The sequence below is a fragment of the Suncus etruscus genome, chromosome X (genome assembly GCF_024139225.1).
Source record: "Suncus etruscus isolate mSunEtr1 chromosome X, mSunEtr1.pri.cur, whole genome shotgun sequence".
Classification (NCBI taxonomy): domain Eukaryota; kingdom Metazoa; phylum Chordata; class Mammalia; order Eulipotyphla; family Soricidae; genus Suncus; species Suncus etruscus.
The window spans coordinates 67,982,816-68,005,009 of record NC_064868.1 but is presented as its reverse complement, the minus strand read 5'-3'; the positions used below and the strand labels follow the sequence as shown (position 1 = coordinate 68,005,009).

The window sequence follows — 22,194 nt, the reverse complement described above, 5'->3', positions numbered from 1 at the left end:
TATGCTCAAAGTAAAAGATTGAGACCAAATGGTTTTCCTAATGAATTTTCACAAATCTTTAAAGATTTGCTTCCAATCAATTTATGGTCATCCAGAATATTGGAGATAGAAAATATTACTGGTTTCTAAGAAAAAAAACATTGCCCTGATACCAAAAGCAGACAGGTGTGTCACTAGAAAAGAAAATGATAGTCCTATAGACCCTTGATGAATATATATTCAATGGTTCTCAATAAAATATTAGCAATCTAAAGGCAGCAATATACAAATAATATACCATAATAAAATAGAATTTATCACAGGAATGCAAAAATGGTTAAATATGCAAGATAATCAATGTATCAATACAAAATAAAAAATTATGATCTTATCAATAAATGCATTGAGAGCATTTGGTAGTATTCAATATCAATTTTTATAAAATTCTCAAAAGTGAGGGTACAATTATCTTTCATTAATTTAGCTCAAGTCACTTACCAAAATTACAACAAAAACATATTCAATTATAAAAAAATAATGTATTCCTCTGAGATCAGGCTTAAGACAAGTTGCCCACTCTCACTATTATAATTCAATACACATATTATTATAAATACAATCATATAAATCATGGAATAAAATATTAAAGTGTAATGACTAGAAACTATAACTCTATCACTATTTGTAGGTGATGTGATACCTTACTTACAAATTTCTAAAGATAATTTTTTATATTTTATTTAAACACCTTGATTACATACATGATTGTATTTGGGTTTCAGTCATGTAAAGAACACCACCCAACACCAGTGCAACATTCCCATCACCAATGTCCCAAATCTCTCTCCTCCCCACCCAATCCCCACCTGTACTCTAAACAGGCTTTCTATTTCCCTCATACATTCTCATTACTAGGATAGTTCACAATGTAGTTATTTCTCTAAACTAAACTAAACTAAACTACACTAAACTCATCCCTGTTTGTGGTGAGCTTCATGAAGCGAGCTGTAACTTCCAGCCCTTCTCTCTTTTGTGTTTGAAAATTATTATTGGAAGAATGTCTTTCATTTTACTTAAAAGCCATAGATGAATGAGACCATTCTGCGTTTCTTTCTCTCTGACTGATTTCACTCAGCAAACTAAATTTCATATACATTCATGTATAAAAAAAATTTATGACTTCATCACTCCTAACAGCTGTATAATATTCCATTGTGTATATGTACCACAGTTTCTTTAGCCATTCGTCTGTTGAAGGGCATCTTGGTTGTTTCCAGAGTTTTGCTATGGTAAATAGTGCTGCAATGAATATAGGTGTAAGGAAGGGATACTTTGTACTGTATTTTTGTGTTCCTAGGGTATATTCCTAGGAGTGGTATAGCTGGATCGTATGGGAGCACGATTTCCAGTTTTTGGAGGAATCTCCTTATCACTATCCATAAAGGTTGAACTAGACGGCATTCCCACCAGCAGTGGATAAGAGTTCCTTTCTCTCCACATCCCCACCAACACTGTTTGTTCTCATTCTTTCTGATGTGTGCCATTCTCTGTGGTGTGAGGTTGTTTTTATTTCATCTCCCTGATGATTAGTGATGTGGAACATTTTTTCATGTGTCTTTTGGGCATTTGTATTTCTTCTTTGTCAAAGTGTCTGTCCATTTCTTCTCCCCATTTTTTGATGGGATTAGATGTTTTTTCTTGTAAATTTCTGTCAGTGCCTTGTATATTTTGGAGATTAGCCCCTTATCTGATGGGGATTGGGTGAATAGTTTCTCCTACTCAATGGGTGGCTCTTGTATCTTGGGCGCTTTTTTCTTTGCGGTGTAAAGCTTCTCAGCTTAATATATTCCCATCTGTTAATCTCTGCTTTCACTTCCTTGGAGAGTGCAGTTTCCTCCTTGAATATGCTTGTAGTCTCAATGCCCTGGAGTGTTTTGCCTACGTTGTTCTATATATCTTATGGTTTCGGGTCTGATATCGAGGTCTTTAATCCATTTGGATTTTACCTTCATACATGATCTTAACTAGGGGTCTAAGTTTAATTTTTTGCAACTGGCTAGGCAGTTGTGCCAACACCACTTGCTGAAGAGGCTTTCTTTGCTCCATTTAGGATTTCTTGCTCCTTTTTAAAAATTAGGTGATTGTATGTCTGGGGAACACTCTCTGAGTATTCAAGCCTATTACACTTATCTGAGGGCCTGTTTTTATTCCAATACCATGCTGTTTTGATAACTATTGCTTTGTAGTAAAGTTTAAAGTTGGGGAAAGTAATGCCTCCCATTTTCCCCCTAGGAGTGCTTTAGCTATTCGAGGGTGTTTATTATTCCAAATGAATTTCAAAAGTTCCTAATCCAATTTTTTTAAGAATCTCACAGGTATCTTTAGAGGGATCACATTAAATCTGTATAATGCTTTGGGGAGTATTGCCATTTTGATGATATTAATCCTGCCAATCCAAGAGCAGGGTATGTGTTTTCATTTCTGTGTGTCCTCTCTTATTTCTTGGAGAAGAGATTTATACTTTTTTTTTGTATAAGTCCTTCACATTTTTAGTCAAGTTGATTCCAAGATATTTGAGTTTGTGTGGCACTATTGTGAATGGGGTTTTCTTTTTTTTTTTTTTTTTGGTTTTTGTGCCACACCCGGCAGTGCTCAGGGGTTATTCCTGGCTGTCTGCTCAGAAATAGCTCCTGGCAGGCACGGGGGACCATATTGGACACCAGGATTTGAACCAATCACTGTTGGTCCTGGATCGGCTGCTTGCAAGGCAAACGCCAATGTGCTATTTCTCTGGGCCCAGATGGGGTTGTTATCTTAATGTCCATTTCTTCCTTATTACTATTGGAGTATAGAAAGGCCATTGATCTTTGTGTGTTAATTTTGTAGCCTGCCACCTTGTTATATGAGTCTATTGTTTCTAGAAGCTCTTTGGTAGAGTCTTTAGTGTTTTCTAAGTAGAGTATCATGTCATCTGTAAACAGAGATAGATTGACTTCTTCCTTTCCTATCTGGATTCCCTTGATATATTTTTCTTGCCTAATCGCTATAGCAAGTACTTCCTATGTTGAATAGGAGTGGTGAGAGAGTACAGCCTTTTCTTGTGCCAGAATTTAGAGGGAAGGCTCTTAGTTTTTCTCCATTGAGGATAATATTTGCAACTGGCTTGTGGTATATGGCCTTAACTATATTGAGAAAGGTTCCATTCATTCCCATCTTGCTCAGAGTTTTGATCAAAAATGGGTGTTGGACCTTATCAAATGCTTTCTATCATATCATTTGATATGATCATATGATTTTAATTTTTCTTGTTGTTGATGTTGTGTATTATGTGGATAGATTTATGGACGTTAAACCATCCTTGCATTCCTGGGATGAAACCTACTTGATTGTAGTGGATGATCTTCTTAATGAGGCATTGAATCCTATTTGCCAGGATTTATTTGAGGATCTTTGCATCTGCATTCATCAGCAATATTGGTCTATAATTTTCTTTTTTAGTAGCATCTCTGTCTGGTTTAGGTATCAAGGTGATGTCGTCTTCATAAAAGCTATATGGAAGTGTTCCCTTTTTTTCAATTTCATGAAAAAGTGTTTCAGGATTGGTAGTAGTTCCTCTTGGAAAGTTTGAAGGAATTCATTAGTGAATCCATCTGGGCCTGAGCTTTTGTTTTGGGGCAGACATTTGATTACCGTTTTAATTTCATCAATAGCAATGGGGGTGTTTAGATATGCTACATCCTCTTCATTCAACCGTGGAAGATTATGAGTCCAAGAATTTATCTATTTCTTCCAAATTCTCATTTTTAGTGGCATAGAGTTTCTCAAAGTAGTTTCTTATGACTCTTTGAATCTCTGATATATCAATAGTGATCTCTCCTTTTCCATTCCTAATACTAGTTATCAAGTTTCTCTCTTTCTTTCTTTGTTAGTTTTGCCAGTGGTCTATCAATTTTGTTTATTTTTTTGAAGAAACAACTTCTGCTTTTGTTGATCATTCGGATTGTTTTTTTGGGTTTCCACTTCGTTGTTTTCTGCTCTCAGCTTGTTACTTCCTTCTGTCTCCCTATTTTTTGGGTCTTTTTGTTGAGCACTTTCTAATTCTATGAGCTGCATTTTTTAAGCCATTCAGGTTGCCCCTTCTTCCTTCTTGATGTGTGATTGCAAAGCTATAAATTTTCCTCTCAGTACTGCTTTTACTGTGTCACATAAGTTCTGACAGTTTGTGTCTTTATTATCATTTGTTTCCAGGAAAGTTTTGATTTCATCTCGGACCCACTAGTTATTCAGTGTGAGGCTATTTAACTTCCAGGTGTTAAAGTTATTCTTCTGTGTCCCTTTGAAATTCACATATAATTTCAGAGCCTTGTGATCATCAACGGTATTCTGCAAAATTTCTATCCTCTGGATATTATGGAGGTATGTTTTATGTGCCAGCATGTAGTCTATCCTGGAGAATGTCCCATGTACATTGGATAAAAATTTGTATCCAGGTTTCTGGGGATGGAGTGTTTTATATATATCTACTAGGCCTCTTCTTCCATTTCTCTTCTCAGGTCTAGTATATTCTTGTTGGGTTTCAGTCTTGTTGACCTATCCAGTGTTGACAAAGCCATGTTGAGGTGCCCTACAATTATTGTGTTATTATTGATATTCATTTTCAGATTTGTCAACAATTGTATTAAATATTTTGCTGACCCCTCATTCGGTGCATATATGTTTAGGAGAGTGATTTCTTCCTGCTGGACATATCCCTTGAATAATTTCCATCTTTGTCCCTTACAACTTTCCTGAGTATAAAGTTTGCATTATCGTATATTAGTATGGCCACTCCAGCTTTTTTTAATGGTGTTGTTTGCTTGGATAATTTTCCTCCAGCCTTTTATTTTGAGTCTATGTTTGTTCTGACTATTCAGGTGCAGCAGTAGGCAGCAGGTTTTTTTATTTGGGGGGGGCCACACCCGTTTGATTGCCCCTGGCTTGGGGGGACCATATGGGACGCCGGGGGATTGAACCGCGGTCCTTCCTTGGCTATCACTTGCAAGGAAGACACCTTACCTCTAGCGCCACCTCGCCGGCACCTGGATTGAATTTTTTTGATCCATTTAGCACCTCTGTGTCTCTTAACTGGTGCATTTAGTCCATTGACATTGAGAGAAAGAATTGTCCTGGGATTTATTGCTATCTTTATATCAAAATTTGGTGTGTCTTTTGGTCAGTCTTGTCTTAAATTAGGTCCTAAAGACTAATTTTTAAATAAAACTCCTAGAAACAATAAAGTCATATAGTAAATGACAGTCTACAAGATCAACACATAATAATCTACGGTATTGCTTTGTGCATCAATAAAATAGAAGCAATGAGATACCATGTCACACCATGGACTGTCCCACATTACATGGAATAAGAACAACCATTGCTGGAATGAATATTGTGATAAAGTGACACTTATTCACTGTTGGTGAAAATGTCTACTGGTTTGAGCCTGTTTTGAAAACAAAATATCACTTAAAAACCTGAAATTGAGGGCCTGGAGAGATATCACAGTGGCGTTTGCCTTGCAAGCAGCCGATCCAGGACCAAACGTGGTTGGTTCAAATCCCGGTGTCCCATATGGTCCCCCGTGCCTGCCAAGAGCTATTTCTGAGCAGACAGCCAGGAGTAACCCCTGAGAATCGCCAGGTGTGCCCCCCTCAAAAAAACCTGAAATTGAGCCCCATATGAGTCCCAATACATAATATAGTGAAGCCCTCTTCATCATTATGTATATTGCAGCACTATGAAAGATAGGCAGAATTTTGAAATAACACAACTACCCGAGAACAGATAAGTGGCTAAAGAAACTGGAGCATATCTACACAATGGAATACTTCTCAGCTCTTAGGAAAATTAAATTCATGAAATTTGCTGATATATGGATGTACTTGGAAAGCATGATGCTGAGCAAAATGAGTCAGAGGGAGAGAGTAGAGGGATAGACATAGAATAATCATGCACATTTGTGGAATATAAAAATGATAGTGCTGTAATTATGTCCAGAAATTATAAAGAGCCAGGAGAAACAGTCCATGGTAGTAAGCTTCCCACAAAACTTAGGGGAGTGAAGGAAGGGCAGAGAAATGACCACTATGAGAATGATAGTAGGAAATGTTCACTCTGGACAAGAATTGAGTGCTGGAAGGAGAAAAGGTGACATGAATAATACCCCCTCAGTAACAATATTACAAGGCAGTGTATAAGAGGTGGTGGGAGTAAGAGAGAAGAAAATTATCTGACCCATGGTTAGGCATGCGAGGAGAGCCAGAGGAAAACTGGGGATATTGGTGGTGGGAAACATGCACTGGTAAAGGGTGTTTTGTAAAATCATCCCACACACCATATCTCCAAATTCAGGTGAACGAGTCTAAATCAGGGTCAAGCATGAAATAATGCAAACAATATTGAGGGTGAACACGTATATTTTGGCAGTCTTCTACCTTGTCTCTCCTCAACTGCCTGCCATTACTGTTTTTATTGAGTACAGGAGGCACCCCCCAGGTGGAGCAGTAAATACATAGTAAGGGAAGATAGCTCAGGCTATTCCGAGCCTGTCCCACCCAGGTTTACATATCAGATAATCTTGTTTTGGGTGAAACCAATTTTTAAATAGATACAAAGAAACCAGGGATTATTTTTGTTTTAGGTAAAATAAGCTATAACCTAACAGTGTTGTACATTGTATGACTGAAACTCTATCATAAATAATCTTGTATCTGTGAAAAAAACAACTTTATTATGAACAATCTTGTAACCACAGTGTTTAGAGTAATTAGTAAACTGAAAAAGAGAAATATTTTTAAAGAACTATTCAAAATCTGGGGCCTGTGCGATGGTACAGCGATAGGGCATTTTCTTGCACGCAGCTGACCTAGGACTGACCACAGTTCGATCCCATATGGTTCCCCTAAGCCAGGAGCTATTTCTGAGCACATAGTCAGGAGTGGCCCAAAAATAAAACAACAGCAGCAGCACCACCACCACCACCACCACCACCAACAACAACACACACATTCAAAACCATTCAAAATCTTGCCTCAAGAAATCAAGAACCTGGGGCCGGGCGGTGGCGCTAAAGGTAAGGTGCCTGCCTTGCCTGCGCTAACCTTGGACGGACCGCGGTTCGATCCCCCGGTGTCCCATATGGTCCCCCAAGCCAGGAGCAACTTCTGAGCACATAGCCAGGAGTAACCCCTGAGCGTTACTGGGTGTGGCCCAAAAACCAAAAAAAAAAAAAAAAATCAAGAACCTGACACTTGGCCCTGTAAGAGATGTCAAAAACTTATACACTAAAAACTTTTTGTTTCTAAAGACCATGAAATACACCAAAGAGAGAACAAAGAATGAATGCATTCTTGCATACATTAAACTCCAGTTTGATCCTCAGGATGGCATATGGCCTGAGCACTCTCAACATTGATCTTTTGAGAACCAGAAATAAACCCTGGTTTATAAACCCAAAGATTATAATTAAATTAGTTCTATACTAAGCTCCTTTTCAGTTGGGGAATTCTTTTATCTTCTACTTTACAATAAACTTTTCTATTTTCTAACTTTAAATCTGAGCATCTTTATTACCCAATATTTTTATTCTTAAAAAATTAAAGATCCTGGAATTATTGATGAGAACATAGACACACAATTCACTGCTCCTGCATTAATTCCAAAACTTCCCTAGGAAAATATCAGGAAACTCACTTTCTAGTTTAGGATGAATACACATCGATGCTACTTCCTTTTATATGGAGGTAGCTATAATGCGAGTATTTATACCATCTAATATCATTTATGCAGTCAATTGAAAGTGTTATTATACAAATTATGTCTACAATAACTATCCTGCTGTAAACAAGTTTCATCAAGCTTTTACTTGCCTTTTTAACCGTTATAACACAAAAATCAGTTTATTTTCTATAACCACAAAAACACAAAAAATCCTAAGAAAGGAATTTATAAAAATTTGTACATCTTAATTTTATTGTCATAAAATTTTCCATGAGCTCAATGGAATAGAAACGATGATAAAAATGGTAGTAATATTTTCTTACAAATTATGGGTTGTTCATTAACATTGATACCTAGATAATTGATGTAATCTTTAAATAAATTTTAATGGAATCATAGTGAAATACACAGTTACAAAGTTGTTCATGATGTTTTCAGTCATACAATGTCCAAACTTATCCCTTCCCTAGGGCACATTTCCATGCAGACACATAGATCAGCCTCTGATTATTAAGCATAAAACAACATTTTTACCTAAATTTGGAAAGAATGCATATTAAACCTGATCCATAATTTAAAATATGCCATACTTAGCATCTTAAGTGTTGAATGTCTGACCACAGGGAGAAATTGTAGAATGTTATTTTTCCCAAAGGTTTTCTTTCAAAAGTAGAATGTTTGAGACCAGAGCAATGGTATAGCAGGTAGGATGCTTATCTTCTGGTTTGCCTAGCTGGTTTCCATTACAAGAACTCCATATGATCCCCAAGCACAACCAGGAATATTCACTGGGAACAGAACTAGATGTAAGAATTGAGCAACTAAACAACCAAAAAAGGAGAAAAAGAAAATTTTCAGTATAGAATCGCTTAAACCTTTACCCAAACTGTAATTTTTGACTTATGTAAAATAGTCTTTTTTAAATAACTAGACACTAGATTCTGGCATACATTGTAACATATATTACAATATTATTAATATTAAGTTTGTATCCCAAAGATTACATTGTGCTCATATCTAGGGTATATTGTCTCTCAAAACCATAAAATTTAAATGCATTCTGATCAGCATGTATGTTGAAATGAGCAAGATTCTGCCAAAAGTTAAATATTATGTCCAATCTATTATAAATTTAAATCTCCATCAATTTAAGATAATCTTGTCAAAATTATTAAAATTTTATATTTGTGGCTGGAACTTCCAGCTCACTTCAAGAAGCTCACCACAAAGAGTGGTGAGTGCAGTTATAGAAATAACTGCACTGAGAACTACCATAACCATGTGAATGAATTAGGGAACTGGAAAGCCTGTCTAGAGTACAGGTGGGGGTGGGGTGGGATGGAAGGAGATTTGGGATATTGCACTGGTGAAGGGGGGTGTTCTTTACATGCCTGAACCTAATCACAATCATATTTGTAATCAAGAGGTTTAAATAAAGATATTAATAAAAATAAAATTAAAAAATGTATATTTGTGCTAAAATGACAAAGAAGCTAAAGTATTCACTATGTCACTTCTATAGGTTGGCACTGTTAACTCTGAAATAATTTATCATTTTCATTAAAGTGAAAAAATTATTTAAGTCATCATTTTTGTAATGGTTGTAGACTATTTGGTTAACAAATATGATGACCCTTCCTCAAAAATATGTGAAGAAAAATTATTGGAGATGATAGAGTTTTCAAAGTTTGAGGGTTTTTTTTTGGGGGGGGGGCCCACACTCGGTGATGCTCAGAAATCGTCCCTGGTTTTGGGACCATATGGGACTCCTAGAGATCAAACCGAGAATCACACCTTTCTGGTCTTAGGAAATCATATGGGAATCAAGATTGAACTTGAGTTCTAAACAAGACAAATGCTTAACCCACTGTAATATCACTCATGACCCTACAAACACTGTTTTGGGAACAACTCTGAAAAGAGTTGACAATGATTATTTTGCAATCCATCCTAGGTTAGCGAGTGCAAAGCAGATGCCTTATGCTCTGCGCTACTGCTCCGGCCCCAGTTCTAAAAGTTTTATACTTTAATTAATTACTTATTATAGAATATTTGGCAGATTTACATATTTTGTCAATACACTTTAAAGCTAGAAGCTTTCAGAACCTTTCCATGTTGGTATGCCTTCTCATAAGAACATTGTAAATCCTGGATAAGAGATATTCTGGACAGCTCACATAAATGAAAAGGAAAAATTCTGGATTTTTTAATTCTGATAAAATTTTTACGTCCCACCACCATTATGAAAGTCATACAGGTTGTTTGATTCAGTGCATGTGCACAGAATCAAATGCATGTAGTCTCCAGTCATCTCTGCCCTGCTGGAGGGGGCAGTGCTTGAGCTCAGTCCACAGGTTGCAGCTGAGCTGAAGAGGTAGGCGGCTGAACTGAACTGTATACCACTGAACTATTTAACCCACAATATTCAATGGAACATTTCAGTGAAAAATCCATTTAAGGCAGTAAAGTCGTGTAAATAAATGTTTATAAATCGTGAACGCTTATAATCAAGGTTTTGGAGTATAAGGATTCAGAATTTTTAACCATTTATTTACAATGCTTTACTGTCTTAAATTCACTTGATTAAATTGCCATTGAATACTTAGGTTAATGTGGTATGTTAATGGTCTACACTCTACAGTATATCAAAATCATGTATTGTAAATGTAATATTTTTACTTATTTATTACTGAATCCTCAATTATTCTAATTGTTTTGGGTATATATTTTTATTTTTGAAAGTTGCCAGTGACTGCTGCGTTTTCCACCTCGGCTTATATTCCAGTCACTATGTTTTCCCAGTTTTTAGGGTAAAATTAGAGGGGGTTGGCTTATACTCGAGTATATATGGTAATATGAAACCTTCTTTTCATCTGAGGTGTTTACACATACTGGCACTTAACATTATTTTTGTGTTTATCAGAATCACAACCAGGAGAACTTAAATATTTTTTTGTTTTGTTTTTTGGGCCACACCCTGCGTTGCTCAGGGGTTACTTCTGGCTGTCTGCTCAGAAATAGCTCCTGGCAGGCACGGGGGACCATATGGGACACCGGGATTCGAACCAACCACCTTTGGTCCTGGATCGGCTGCTTGCAAGGCAAATGCCGCTGTGCTATCTCTCCGGACCCGAACTTAAATATTTTAATAATAGATTAACACCCGAAAATTTTAAGACTCCTTTCAACCCAAAGCAAATGTATAAAACTGTATGTTGTGTTTTTAATATGTGTTTGTGCCTTCCCAATCCTGTTTTTCAAATGCACACTAGTTGTAAATTTGCTGCCCACAATGTTATGTATCTTGTAAGGAAAACTTCCTCAGGAGGAAAGAAGCAAAAAATTGTTTAAAAAAAGATCATATTTACAAAACAGATGAATTACTACCAAATCAAACACCCTTTTTCAAACCAAAATACATTCAATGAGTTGTTTGTAAACAACCCCTTTAGGGGCCCTGAGATGTAATACAGAGGATAAAGCTTTGAATTGCATACTGCATGTGGCCGATCTGGGTTTGATCCACTGTCACACCTTATGGTCCAGAACACAGCCAGGAGTTATTCCTGAGTGCAGAGCCAGGTGTGGCCCAGAGCAATGTCAGGTGTGACCCAAAACTAGTCAACCAAACTAACAAAAAGATCCCTCTTAAGCCTTTGGTAACATAAATCTATATGCAGCCTTATTGGCTTGGCCTCCATTTCCTCTGCTACATAGCCCTTGCACTTGCCTTAGACACAATTTCTAACTGTACGCTGAGGTCCTCCATCAATACAATCTAAAAATAAAAATGGTCTGCAATAAAAAAACAGATTAGTCTCAAACTCTGGGAAAAATTGTGCTACTTTTTAAATCAAAATGAAAAGGCACGACAAAAAGCCATATGCAAATATTGTAATAGCTGAATCAGAAATCTTTCTCACTCTTACTCTCCTTCAGTTTGATTCTTCCTCCCTCTTTCTATAATATTAAAGGTTACATTGTTACATTTAATAATGGGGCCTAAAAAAGAGCTGTAACACTAGTGGCTATTAATATTTCATCTGAACAACTTCTCCTCTATAACGTGCATATTTAGTAAATAGGAAATGTGCAAACTGAAAATTAAGGTGACAGAAATAGCTGTGAATAAGAAAGCCTCAATTTTCCTTGCCAGCACATCTCTCTGTCCCTATTGACCTAACACATACCTCATCCTCAAGGTCCTGTCTCATACTTTAAACAACCCTCACTGAAACATAGAATTCTGCCCCATCAAGGAGGATAACAACCTAAAAACACATGACCAAATATGACCCAAACAAGCTAAGACCACTCTATAACCTTGCATTCTCTGTAACATTTTTGCTAATTGATAAAAACCACAAAGGGCTTTTAAATTTGCCCACACAGTGCCTCTTAAATGTAAGTTTGTACTATACTAAGTTCCTCACCATGCAGTTACTTTTCCTTCTCCTTTACTTTTCAATAAACTTTTCTACATTCTAACTCTGAATGTGAGCATCATCACTATTCAGTATTATCATTCTTGAAAATACTGAAGAACCGAAGATGTGAAGGTGACCACAGCGACTTGCCATCATTCCTGCATCATCAGTTGCAGGAGGTAAGGATTTCCAGAAGTATTCACATTTGTATAATTCCTAGCGATCTAATAAAATGTTACAGCCTGGTCTATAGTATTTATCTCTCGGAGCACCTCTTAGCAATTTTAGGGAGCAAATAAACTGCAAGAAGTGCCATAGAGTTAGGTTGATATTGCTAAAAAATGGATCAAAGGAAGTGGGGGTGGCTGCTCAAGGCAAGGACGCCAGGCAGGTTAGCTCTCACTGTTGCTCATATCTTCAGTTAGACCTCCATTAAACATATTGAGCCTCTGCAGTGCTGACAGTGTTGCAGAAGATGCTGCTTGTGCAAAAGAAATAGGAGAGCAAGGTTCTCTAACCTTGCTGGCAGAGGCACTCCTTCTTGGCAAATAGCTGTTAGACTCAGGTTTCCTGAGCTGCATAAGGCAATTCTTAATTGAGTAGAGGGATAAAGAAATGTTAAAATATTTTCATGCCTATTTTTCAGCTTATATGTCAAGCACACTCTTCTCATTTTCTTCCATAAAGCACACAGATGCACACAATTGTACTACTTAGATTTTTTTCAATTGTTCTGCTTAGACTCTCACTCTCCTCACAGACAACCATGCTTTTTAGTTTCAATCAAGATTTATATAAGAATTCCATTTAGTCTTTACTAAATTCAGAATTATGTTTAAAAGTGCCTCCTCACCTCTTTTTTTAGCAATATCAGTTTTATATATGGGGGATGGACAGAGGGTGTATCCTAGATATTCTCTGGTTTCTTCTTTACTTATTTTGGCTTTAAAACATTTCTTCTAGGCCCTGAGTACAGTGGATGCATGCTTGCCTTGCAAGCAACTGACCCAGGTTTGATTCCCTGCAACTCAATATGATCAAGCACCCAATCATGAGTAATTACTGAGGTCAGAGCCAGGAGTAACCACAGAGCATTATCAGATGTGGCCAATAAATAAATAAATAAATAAATAAATAAACAAATAAATAAATAATAAACACTTGCTTTCACTTACTTTCCTTAGTACAGAAAGAGGCATGTAGTTAAGATTCAACTCCACTGTGGGATGTTTCGACGCAAACTCTGATTTTGCTTTGTTCTTACTGTTTGAAATGGACTCCTTTCCTATAACCCTTTCTTCCCATGGTCATAGCTTTATATTCATAAGCCTTTGTAAATCTCAGCCCCCCTCTGTTAATCTTTTGAAGGAACACTCTTATCTGAAGCTCTAAGATGGAAGATGCACACAGAACATGCATGTCACACAACACTTTTAGGGACTCCCAATTAATTGTTTTTGCCTTGTTTTGCATTGCTTTGCTTTTTTTTGTTTTTTGGGGGGAGCGCCACACCCAGTGGTGTTCAGGGCTTCCTACCTCTGCACTGGGGATCATTCCTGGCATGCTCCAGGAACCATACCAATACCAGAGATCTAACAATTTATTCTGGAAAAGAGGAGGCCATTTCCAAGTAGAGCTCTAAGTCTTTACTTGAGAAAGAAAAGGATGTGTTTCTAAGAATAAAGACTGTAATGGAGAAGCTTGCTGTTAAATACTCATGTGCAAGTCTTGTCCATACCAAGACTGCTTGCTAATCCTCTTTTTTAAATTCTAAAGGGAACATTTGCAGTTATGTGCTTTTAATAAGTCACTTTTCTAGATGAGACTATCAATAAGAGACACGTCTTTTCATTAAAAGGGGCAATTGTATGTTCATGACATTAAAAATAGTTTCTCTGTAGAAAGAGAGACAGTTTCTGAGTTCTCAGAAAATGTCTTTCATTGAAGTAATGGTGAGAGAGATGGGGGTGGAGAGGGGACTAGAGAATTCAGTCATGTCTATAGAAAAAGACAAAGCATCTGCTTAACAGTAAACTCTTTTCTTAGAAATAGTCATTTTTAATTAGCAAAAAGAAGAGTCTCAGAATTTTGGCTACAGGATTATAAATTCCGTTAGGAAAAGCTAGTCAGAATGTTCCGTATTTGTCACCTTCACATTCAATTGGCAAGACTGCATAGCTGCCAATGTAGAGTGGGAATAAACTGCAGGGAGGTATGGGCAGAGCAGAATAGCAGGGAAGCCTGCACTTCAATGACAGACTGTACTCTCCTCAGCTTTGAGACTAGGGGAAGATTCCAATGGCCCTGGAGAAATCCAATCTCCCAAAGCCCCAAGATAAGTATGCAGTGGTTGGTCCAGCCTAATGCCAGGACTGGAGCACATTCTCAGCTTGGAACATTGCCCTTCAATTCTGAGTACTCCTTCGGGTACCTCACTGAGATGTGATGTGTAATTTTGGCCACATCACCTGCCCCATGCTTTGTTTGTCTCAGCTTCTCATGAAGCTGTCTGTGCACATTAAAATAATAACCCCTTTTACACGGTCAATGTCAGATACATTCTTGGCGCTTTTCTGGCATAAGTGAGAATTTCCACAGAACAATCTAGCCAAGCTGGCGGCAGCAGTGTCCAAGAAATTATTTTACTGGGCTCACCTCCGAGGCTTGCTCTTTCTCTCACATACAGGGAAAAGATAATGAAAGAGGGCAAGGGAGGGAGCCTGCTAAACACCTCGCTAATGCTAACCACTCTGTGGTTTTATCCAAACCTCAGGAGCTGACAGCAGAAAGCCTCCCCACACTAAGTAAGGACTTCTACTAAATGCCGCAGCAGCGGAAAGGATACTTACCCTGTGAAGGAAGCCTCAAGAGTAGAAATATGATGGTAAGAGAAAAAAAGGTTCCACCCAGCTCCACTGCAATAGCTGTAGAGGGCTTTACTAACACAACTGTGGAAGTTGTCTTTGAGGCTGTTACGCTGTTCGGGCCTACAGGGCTCCTTGAAATGCCCGGTGTCACCACTACAACTCAGCACGTATTGTTCAGCTTGACTTGTGCTTTGCTGAACACGCAGCTGTCAGCAGCTGCTCAAGCTCACATCTCCACCCGCCCAGCCAACTCGCAGACAGCAGTCTGTGCTAAGCACGCCCCTTTCAATGGCGAGGAGGAGGGACTAGAGAAAAGGGGAGATGGGGGGATTACAGGGGGGTGAGCGAGTGGAGGGAAGGTAGGAGAGAAGTGAGATAGTGTCCGTCCACCTGCTGGGAGGGATGGCTCATCACCCAAAGCTGGATACCCCCTCTGGTCCCCACTCTGCATCTCACAACCTCACTGCTTTGGGGGGAGGTTTTCCTCTCTAGCAGAGAGCTCTGAGGATGGAGGCGACATGGAGGTTAGCTTTAGGAAGCTTGAAAGGCCTACTGGCTGAGCACTAGCTGCTCTGAAAAGCACACCAATTCTGAGAGCCTTTCTTTTTTCTTTTTTTTTTTCTTTTCTTTTCTTTTCTTTTTTCTTTTCTTTTCTTTTCTTTTCTTTTCTTCTTCATTTTCTTCATCTTCTTCTTCTTCTTCTTCTTCTTCTTCTTCTTCTTCTTCTTCTTCTTCTTCTTCTTCTTCTTCTTCTTCTTCTTCTTCTTCTTCTTCTTCTTCTTCTTCTTCTTCCTTCTTCTTTCTTTTTTGCTGCTATTTTCAGTTTTCCGTTAAGTTTCAATCACATTATCCTGCATAAGTTTTCCTTTTCCTTTGTTAAGTCTGCTTTTCTTGATAGTCCCCTCGCTGCACAAAGCATCCATTTTCTTTAACAAAGAAAATTTAAGTAACGCTAGAGGAATTAAAGGCAGTAACCCAGCAAATCCGCAATTGAAGCCAAAGGACCGTGTACACTTACCTGATGTAAGAATCTGATGGCTCTCCTGTCTTTCAGACAAATTGATTAGAATCATCTGAGAAGGGGGTGACGGAGTTGGTCCTCTATTTGACGACTCCAGAGAAGAAGTACAGTAAGCATATGCAGATATGTGCTTTATTATGACTGCTCTGTTAGGTATTCAGTTACATGACTGCCTGGGACAGGTCAGTATTGGGTGGTGGGTTGTGCTTTGGGAGGTAGGAAAGGACACAAGAAAGGGAGAAATTTGGAGAAATGTGAAAAGTTGAATAAACAGTTGTGCTTGAGAACTGCTCTGGCTGCCTAATCTATGACATTGGGAATATTTCATGAGGGAACAGGTCTTTGGGTGCCAGGTCTCCCAATACCAATAGAACCTATATGGTCTGTATGAATCAGATACAATGAGATCTGTGAATATCCAGAAGCAGTGAATCCCTTGACTCTGTCATGAAGTTGAAAAGCAAAAAAGGCAACATGATCCAAACTCTTCTGGGCTGCTTTATTCAGATGCTTGGTCCTTTAAAAGGTTTAAGAATAAAAAAGCTCATTTCTTTAAATCTTCTCCAGAAAGTTGTGCAGTGTAGGGAAGACATAGGGTGATGATGGAAGGTAGATTCATTTTCAATACTTAACACAAAAACTTAACATTCTAGTGTTCTAGTCTTCTGCCTGTTTTTAAAGATAGAACTGCTTTTGTTTTTAAATTTATTGTTATAATTATGAGTATTTGATTTTAGGACCGCATTTTGCTATTTTAGGGTTTCTGGGAAGGAGAATTTTTGTCCTGGAATAAAGGAAATAGATACTGTTTTATGAACCAAAGCCACAGTTTAGTTTGCTTTTAATATAAATTTAATTGAAGAATCATGTCATATTTACAAATATATTCATGACTAATTTTCATTCAAATGATGTTAAGACACATCTCCTCACCAAAGTAAAATTTCCAACAATGTCCCCAGTTTCCCTCCCATTCTACAACTTCCCTCCCTGAATGACTCTATGGCATTTTCATCTCTCTGTATCTATCTCAGTCTTGATTTATTTCCTTTTAGACACTTTTTTGCATTATTTTTACTGAGATAATGTTGAACATATAAAATATTTTCCTCTCAGCACCCAGTTTTGCCCAGAGTAATAATAAATGATAATAAATTATTGTCATAGCAGCCTCTTCTGCCCTTACTGTACTCCTCCACACATTCTACATAGTAAGCTTTCTATCATGGGCCCTGTCTATTGTTTGGGGGGTATTATTACCACACTATATTTTTTCTATCCCTCATAAGTACAATGAGTCTATATCTATCCCTCTCTCTCTGACTCATTGTGTTTAGCATAAGTCTCTCCAGATCCATCCAAGTATAAGCAACTTTCATAACTCCATTTATCCTGTGAAGCTGTGAAGTATTTCATGTGTAACTATACCACATTTTCATTATCCAGTCATCTGTTCCCGAATACTTTGGTTGTTTCCAGATTTTAGTTATTGTGAGTAGTGCTGCAATAAATATAGATACCATTTCTATATTGTGTTTTTGTGTTCCTAGGATATATTCCCAATAGTGGTGATACTGACTCATATGGAAGCACAATTTCTAGTTTTTTGAGGAATGGTCATATTCTTTTCCAAAATTGTGGACTAGTTGGTATTCCAACCAGCAATGAAAGACAGTCCCTTTCTCCCTGCATCCATGCCAACACTGGTTGTTCTTATTCTTTTTGTTGTTTACCAGTCTTTGTGGTGTTCAATTTTGGATCATTGTTGTATTGTTATGCATCTCCCTGATGAATAGGCTTGTAGGGCATTCTTTTTTGTACCTTTTGGCCATCTGTATTTCTTCTTTGAGGATGTTTGTGTTCATTTCTTCTCACAATTTTGATGGAGATAGATGATTTTTGTTATGTTCTGACAATATTTTTATATATTGTATCATACATTTTACCCACTTATTATCTGGTTATTTGGTGAACAGATTCCCCCAGTCCATGAGCAGTGTTTGTAACCTCGTTATCATTTCCCTTGAGGTACAGAAGCTTCTTGGTTTAATATATACTGATTTGCTTATCTTCACTTCCACTTGCTTATCAAAAATTAACCTTGAAGATGACTTTAACTTCAGTGTAATAGAGAGTTCTTAATATATTTTCTGCTATGACACTTATGGTTTTAGGCTTTATTCCATTTTAATTTTATTTTCATGAACAGAGTTCCAAGTTAATTTTTTCATGTCAATGACCAATTTTCCCAGCACCACTTGTTTGTTTCATTTTGTATTTCTTGATTCTTTATCAAAAATTACTTGATTATTTACCTGAAGTTATGTCAAAAATTTTGTCTATTCCATTGATGTGAAAACCTGTCTTCATTACAATAAAATGCTGTTTTAATTACTAATGCTTTATAACATATTGAAGATGGGGAAAGTAATGCCTTCCAACTTTTCCTCAAGGACCACTTCACCTATATGTAGAGGTTTATTATTCTATATGAATTTATGATGTTTTTATTTTTTGAAATACATCATGGGTATTAGTAAAGGGATAGTGTAAAATTGTACAATGCTTTTGAGAATGTCATTTTAATTATGTTATCCCTCACAATCCATGAGCAGGGGTGCCTTTCCATTTCCTGTGTTCTCTTTTGCTTTGTTGAAGTAGTATTTTGTAGTTTCCTTTGTATAGAGTTTTCACAACTTTAGTTGAATCTGAAGGACTTGCTTTTCTGAGGCACAAATGTGAGTGGGATAAATTTTAATAACTCTTCCTTCTCTTTCATTATCTGTTTATAGGAAAACATAAAATTGTATATAATAATTTTTAGTTTTTCTCCTTATTGTACAAATTTATTGTTCTTGGAAGATATTTTAGTCTTTAGGGTTTTAATTTTCAACAAGTTAGTAGCAATTTAACATTTTTCTTTCCCATGTTCATGCACTTGATATGTTTTTCATGTCTAATTGCTATCAACTTTTTCTAGTATTATGCTGAATTGAAGTGGAGAGTGTGCAGCATTGTCTGTGCAAGATCTTAGAGGACATGCTTTTAGCTTTTCCCAATTGCATATAATATTTGCCACAGTCTTGTGGCAAATGTCTTTATATCAATTAAAGTTTCTTCAATTATTATCTTGTTTCAAGTTTTATCATGAATGGGTGCTTGAAAAATGCTTTTCTGCATCAATTTCTATGAATATATCATATATAAATATATGATTTTCTCTTTTATTGATGTGGTGTATTATGTTGATTGACTTGTCCATGTTAAGCCTTTCTTGTATCCCTGAGATTATTCTTACTTGGTCACAGTGTATGATCTTTTTCGATAAATGTTTGTATTCATTTTCACCGTAATTTGTTGATAATCTTTGCTTCTGTGTTGATCAGGGATATTGGTTTATAATTTTCTCCTTTTTGGTGTCTCTGTTTTTAATCAGGGTGGTGATAGCTTCACAAATACACTTTGGGAGTGATTTTGTTTCTTTAATTTCATGGAAAGTCCATAAAAGAATAGGAAGTAGGTCCTATATAAAGATCTGAAAGAATGTACATGTGAATCCATCTGAGCCTGTGCTTTAGTTTTGGGGAATACTTTTGATTAGCATTTTCAATTTCCTTGAAAATGATATGTCTGTTCAGGTATTCCAAATCATCAATTTTATAACTATTTTATATAAACAACATGGTTACAACCCTGCTTATAATACAGTTGTTTTCCCCCACAGGTACAAAGAGTTTAATTTCAGTTTTACAACTTACAACACCTTTCACCAATGCACATCTCTCACCAACAATGACTCCAATTTTTCTCCCACTAACCCCTTTCTTGCCTCTTGGGAAGACATTTTTATTTTCTCTCTGTTATCCCTTTTTCTTTTTTAAGAGACAGTGCTTTGTAAAACTTAACTCAGCAATATCATATTATCTCCTTTCAGTACCCAAATTCTTGTCCAGAGTGATCATTTTCCATTATCAATTCATAGTGGTCTTTTCTCTGCTCCAACTGCAGTCCTCACTCTTGGATGACTCTCCCTGAAAAGGTGAATATCTTTTTAAGAGCAGAGAAATCTCTCAAATTGAAACCCCTGGTAATTAATTGTTAAACAGTTGTTGGGTGAGAGGGAGGGGTTATAAGAACACGTAACTGATGTGCGGTCAGAGTTGGTGGTGGTTAGTTGATTAGTTGGCTGGTGCTCATTGTAGTAGCTGTGTCTTTTGTCGTTCTAATCTGAATATTTCTCCTGGAAGCTGGCTAGATTTCCTAAAGGACTTCTCTAGTGATTTTGGCTAAAAGGACCCTGGCTTTTTTTTTTGTTTTGTTTTGTTTTGTTTTTGTTTTTGGGTCACACCCGGCGGTGCTCAGGGGTTACTCCTGGCTGTCTGCTCAGAAATAGCTCCTGGCAGGCACGGGGGACCATATGGGACACCGGGATTCGAACCAACCACCTTTGGTCCTGGATCGGATGCTTGCAAGGCAAATGCCGCTGTGCTATCTCTCCGGGCCCGACCCTGGCTTTTTCTATCCTGTTTTTTCCCTATTAAATCCGGTCTGAAATAAACCCCTCTCTAGCCAGTGTTATTCCTGCTTGGCCTCAGGAAAAAGGCTATTTCTTTACATTCTGTTATCTATTCTTCTGAACCTAGTCTCTATTATCTCTGTATATTATTGCCACACTATAATTTATATCCCACAAATGAGTGTGATCATCTGTCTGTCTCCCTCTGACTCATTTCATCCAGTTTAATATTCCCCATATTCATCCATGTTTAAGCAAATTTTATGAATTCATTTTTTCTAATAGCTGTACAGTATTTCACTGTGTAGATATACCACAGCTTCTTTATCCACATGTCTGTTCTTGAATGTGTTTGAGGTTCACAGTTTCTGGCTATTGTGAATATTGCTGTAATGAACAAAAGAATGCAGAGGGATTAAATACATTCTGTCTTGGGGTCCTGGAGCATGTGCATCTCTAGGAGTGGTATTGATAGCGGTATTGCTAGTATTATACATGAAGTTCAATTTCTAGACTTTGAGGAACAATAAACTTGTGTAGTAAATTGGCAGGCTAAAAAATCAATACACAAAATTTTATAGTTTTCCCGTATGTAAATAACGAAAGATTAAAATATCCCATTTACAATTGTGCCTTAGAAAATCAAGTGCCGGGGCCGGGCGGTGGCGCTCGAGGTAAGGTGCCTGCCTTACCTGCGCTAGCCTAGGAGACGGACCGCGGTTCGATCCCCCGGCGTCCCATATGGTCCCCCAAGCCAGGAGCGACTTCTGAGCGCATAGCCAGGAGTAACCCCTGAGCATCACCGGGTGTGGCCCAAAAACCAAAAAAAAAAAAAAAAAGAAAATCAAGTGCCATACAAACATGTCTGGTTCTGCCTGCAGGATCTTCCCACTGCCTGCTTTCACATACTGCCACCAGCCCTGATTCTTTGCCATCCCATACCCCATCTTAAGTCTGCATGTGTGCAGAGAGATTTCCTTCCAGTCCCTCCCATAAACCATCCTCTTCCCAAAACATGCAGACACAGACATTTCAATTTATATCATATAATTCTAGGCAGATTGAACTGAGCAATTATTTCTCCTAGAAAATATACAGCCCAAAACTCAGTTGAACAAAGTTATTGGTTTGCAATATTTGTATCATACCCAGATAAAATCACTGGTTTAGAAAAATAACATCTAAAGCAGATATACCTTAGACAACTTTTATACAATAAGTACAATAGATCTCATTCTTAAGCACCCTGAAACTTCAGCAGTCCAACCCAGCAAAAAGAAAGAACAATGGAGAAACTAAGGAAGACATCCGCAGTTGGGAATATGGAGATAAATCCAGGCAAACTTCCAAATCCACCAAAATCCTGAGTCTTATAGTTAAGGAGCTAAAATCAACCTTTAGTGCTTTAGCAAGAGAAATCAAAGAGGCACTAGCCTGCAAAATTAAGCAACCTATAGACTAACAATTATCCAACTCAAAGAACTCCTTCAGATGTGAAAACCATACAAATGGAACTTAAGGAAGTAGAAAACATATGTTAGCAAGTCATAGTAGCAGAATTACACAGGTGTAAATAGCACAAAAAAACTTGAAAAATATATAAGCTGCCATTGATAAAGAAGTCAG

At 37.3% G+C, this 22,194-nt stretch overlaps 1 protein-coding gene across 1 annotated transcript in view; it reads right to left on the bottom strand.

Annotated features, from left to right (window-relative positions):
* Positions 1-22,194, bottom strand: part of PCDH11X (protocadherin 11 X-linked) — a 1,221,358-nt gene that overhangs the window by 283,950 nt on the left and 915,214 nt on the right. The window contains exon 2 of the mRNA XM_049766592.1: positions 15,014-15,061. The gene's annotated coding sequence lies outside the window, so the exon portion shown is untranslated. The remainder of the gene's footprint in view (positions 1-15,013; positions 15,062-22,194) is intronic.